The sequence below is a fragment of the Rhagoletis pomonella genome, unplaced genomic scaffold (assembly GCF_013731165.1).
Source record: "Rhagoletis pomonella isolate Grant_MI unplaced genomic scaffold, Rhpom_1.0 Rhpom_scaffold_00006, whole genome shotgun sequence".
In the NCBI taxonomy this organism is placed as follows: domain Eukaryota; kingdom Metazoa; phylum Arthropoda; class Insecta; order Diptera; family Tephritidae; genus Rhagoletis; species Rhagoletis pomonella.
In genome coordinates, this window is record NW_023458560.1 from 3120675 (window position 1) to 3125541 (window position 4867).

The following is a 4867-nucleotide window of genomic DNA, read 5'->3' on the forward strand; positions in this document are numbered from 1 at the left end:
CTATTTTATATATAAGATACGGTTTAAAACGTGAAGAAAAATGCTGCCATAATTTTAATGTAGATGACGATCTCTTAAAATTAATGAATTCAGGTGATATATACAATAGTGATTCATTTGATGATGAGGAATATACACTCGATATAAATTAATGGTGTTAACTAGTATTTCGTTTCTTGCGATTTATTTAAATAAAGCATGTGAATTTTCACTAAAACATTTTAGCCGTTTTTTGCCAGAGTCTATGTGAAATTTCACTAAAACATTTTAGCCGTTTTTAGCCGCTTTTTTTTGCCAATCTAGCCGGTCGGCCCAAAAAGTTCTGGCAACACTGGTGGCGTGGCGTGCTGGAAGTTAAACACGGATAGTGGCTATGTGTTGGTTAGTCAAGTACATAAGTGAGCGAAGTCCAGATGCACCCTTCAGGAAAAAGTATCAATTGATACAAAATAGCCAACTTGTCCTTAGCTTTTTTGCCGGATTTCTATAAAATATATAACTTGTAGTTAGCCACAAAAAGCTAACTTGAAACTAGTTGAAAAGTAATGCAGGAGTAATGCAGACGTAATCGGGAGATGGTTTTCTTTAAACAAGTTTCTATTTAGATATCCTCATACATATTTTACATTGAATACATTTTCTTTCTGCACTTCTCAAATACTTTTTCGAATTGAGGACAAATAAAAGGAAGATCAAAATTTTATATTATCATTTTGAAGTTATGTCTGACGGAGTTCGAATATGGGACCTACAGCAGAATATGTAAACAAATATGAAATATAATAAAATAAAGTAAATAAATAAAAAAGTGAAAAAAGCAAAAAAATTTGTAGTTCTTCTTATTGATATTTTATGTCCAAAAGAGGTTAGTTACAAGTTAGTTTACATCAAATGCAGAGATAACCACCCTTACGGTGCTTACGGCCATCGACACAGAAATATAGTTAGCTTTCCTCAAAGAAAATATGCAGATAATAGTGACCTTTAGTTCCTTCCTAATCAACTTCAAGTTAACCGATAGTTAGAAATATTTCCCGCAGGGTAGTAAGCAGCGGTGCGGTGTGGGGTTTGCGAGAACGACATATTAGCTGGGCCATGATGTGCTTAGCTGTGCGTCATATTGTGTGTTCACTATGTGCGTTTGTTTCAGGTGGAGAGTCAAAGTGAAGACAATATGCAGTCAGCATGAAACGTGTTGTCAATTCGAGACTCGAAAGCGAACGATCGTCAGATTATAAATCACATAAAGCCAACAATAAAAACTACTAAATACTTGTTGCCAGTAAGCTATTTGCCAGCTTGATATTGGCTGTAGAAACAGACAGCAAATCGGAAAAAATAAAAAGAAGCAGCAATCTTCATTTCAGCGAATCAGAAGAACACTAAAATCGTGGAGGCGACGAGGAAGTAATACGGGTACGTTAAGTCAATTGAGGAATTGCATACATACGTATATACAGACACATACAGTACAAGTATCCAAGCAATTTATATCTAATTATTAACCGACTTCCAAACAAGGAGGAGGTTATCAGTTCGTCGGATTATTATTTTTTTTTTTTAAGTATGTATGTTACCGCATAACTTTGGACCACGTCAACCGATCTCGATAATTCTTTTGGTAGTGTCTCAGAGATACTAATCTGGTTTAGATCCGATCATTGGATCATGAAATATATATATTTATATACCTGTATGTATATTTTTATATGAGAATTGAAGTCGTTTTTTTTTCTAAAAATTACTTGTGTACATATATAATTTTTACCTCGCTTTTATTTGCTCGCGATGTAACTATGTAATATTGATGCGCTAATAAAGATGCAGCGATTTCCATTCTCAAGTTACATACCTGATGACAGTACGAATGGGAATTGCTTTAAACTTCCATTCTTAAAGTAACCTGATGACAGTACGAAAGGAAATTATAATTTTTATACCCGAGCGCACTTGTGCACAAGGATATACATATACATAGGTACAATATGTACATATTAACTTTGTTCGCATAACGGTTCTTTGTAACAGCCTAAAGGAATCGAGATAGATATAGACATACCAAAATGCTTAGAATGAAGAAGAAAATCGATCAAGCCATGTCTGTATATCCGCCCGTCCGTTCGTTCACAAGATAACTCGAGTATAATATGAGATATCTGAACGAAATTATATATATATGTTAACGGAATTGATAGAAAAAATAAAAGACTCAGCGATCACGATGGATACTAAACTGGTATCATTCGACATAAAAGATCTATACCCATCGATACCAATAACGGAAACAATAGATATCGTATTCAAAATACTGATTGAAAAAACAGGAAACAGAGAAATCGCCGTAGAGATAACTAATACACTCAGAACGACGTTGCATCAAAATTACTTCAAATTTAACAACAACATATACATGCAAACAAACGGGCTAGGCATGGGCAACCCCACATCGGCCATCCTTATGGAGGTATTCATGCAGAATTTGGAAGAAAGGTACGTGGAGTATCTTACATCACAACTAGGAGCGACGTTCTACGCCAGATACGTAGATGACATCATATGTCTTATAACAAAGAAAAATGAAGGACAGATATTGGAATACCTCAACAAACAGCACAGCAATATAAAATTCACAATGGAACAAGAAATGCAAGGAAAGCTAAACTACTTAGATCTGACGATAAAAATAAATAAAAGCACCAGCAGTCTGCAATATGAAATTTTTAGGAAGCCCACAGCCACAGATACAGTAATACATAATACATCGAACCATCCTCATCAGCATAAAAATGCCGCCTTTAGACAGATGATCAATAGAATTGAGCGAATACCACTAACAAAAGAAGGATACAACAAAGAACTGAACGCAATATATGCCATAGCGGCTAATAACGGATACAAAAGAGATCTGGTAATAGAAATCCGAAGGGAGCACAAAAACAAAAAGCCAAACAAAGAAGAAAACAATGACAAAAATTGGGCGGTATTAACCTATACTGGAAAGTCAACGTACAAACTTGCAAAGCTGTTACAGAAACACAACCTTCGCACATCATTCAGAACAAAAAACAACGTGGGACGGATACTACGGAACACCACAAATCAAGAAGATCCATTGGATAAACAAGGAGTCTATAAACTAACTTGCAAATGCCAGCATAGTTACATAGGTCAAACAGGACGTAAAATAAAAACAAGATTCCGCGAGCATATAAGAGACTACAACAAAAAGACACAGAAACCGAGCACAATACCAGAGTCAAATTTTGCTAACCACATGTTTAACAACAAATGTTCACCAACGCAAATAAGAAAGGCAGCGAAACTACTGCATGTACAACATAAAGGCCAACGACTAAACGTCCTAGAAAATATGGAAATATACAAACTAAAAACCTTCGACGGCAAAATAATAAACGAACAAACAAATACCGCATCGGATGTTATATTCGAACCCTTAAAATTGATTTACGAAAAAAAGAAAAATGACAACAAAACAACAGGCATGGACACACCAAAAAGCACCACCAGGGCAAAAATCACTGACTTTTACCTACCTGCAGGCAAAAACCATACAGCGACAACATAATGGATGTTAATATCGAAACAGCGAAGATGAACCTATTACCTGCTTCAAAAAAATGGGCACCATGGCATATCTAGTAATTAATCATCGACGAAAATCACATTACCTAAGATAAATGAACATAAATTAGGGACAAATCTCGAACCAGACAGAACGAAAAATGACACTGAAGATGGCACAACGCCGAAACCGGTTTGTCTGCAAACCAAACTTGACAAGGGATGACGGAAATTCGTTCCAAAATAAAGCATATATGTTACCCTTTGTCCATGGTAAGTTGGTATTGAAAATGGGCGAAATCGGACAATAACCGCAAATACTGCTTCCAAATGGTTGAAAGTGGGAATATGAAGTAGAATTTTAGCACTGGGCACATTCAGAAGGCGCAACAGTGGGGCTGCCAGATATCTCTGTTGCCAAACCCGGACACTTTAGGAGGGCCTCTCGCTCCCTTCCCTTTCGTTTCGACAAAAATTACGTGCGAAAGGATGTAGTAAAATTTTATTTTGACAGACAAAAACAAAAACATAAAAACATGAGATCATGAGATCATTACAACGTACGCCAATAAAACAAAACAACTCATCACAACTAAAGCACAGAGAATTTTTTACAATGCACGAACCTTTCTTTATTCTATATAAAAATGCAGTTTAAACTAAATACATCAAAAAACATAAAATAAAATTTCTAAACTTTGTGGTAAACTCGGGAAAATTCAATAAATTTGCATACAAATTTGCAACTTTCTAATCAGACTATATATAAAAATTTTGAAAATGAAGTTTTGCAGCCCATTAAATTTTAGTTGATTTTTGGTATTGTTTTTACTGAGAGTTTCTTCCATACAAACTATGTTCGACAATTATTTTTATATGGAAGACACTGGCAGAAAAGAAATAGAAAGTCTAAAAATGGACGAAATTTTCTGGCAACTTCAGACTTGCACTTTATTAATTGGCTCAAAAGCTACATTTTCAAAATTTTTCTAAGGGATCTGATTGGAAATTGTGATCTGATGAAAGAGATGTTAAGTACTCTAGGTTTCATGAAAGAAAAAAATTACAAAAAAAGTACAAGATAACATTAAAATATCAGTCATATTTTTTGTTGCTGTGAACTTGCTTCAAAACTTCTGTATTTTCCTTAATATAATTGTAAAACTTGTGCACGACATTTTGAACGTATTTAGGTATTTAGGATATTAATCATCAACTATTGCTTGTGCAAAGTTCAGCTGTCTGTAGATGTAACTATTTCACAAATGAAACAGGTGCTCTCATG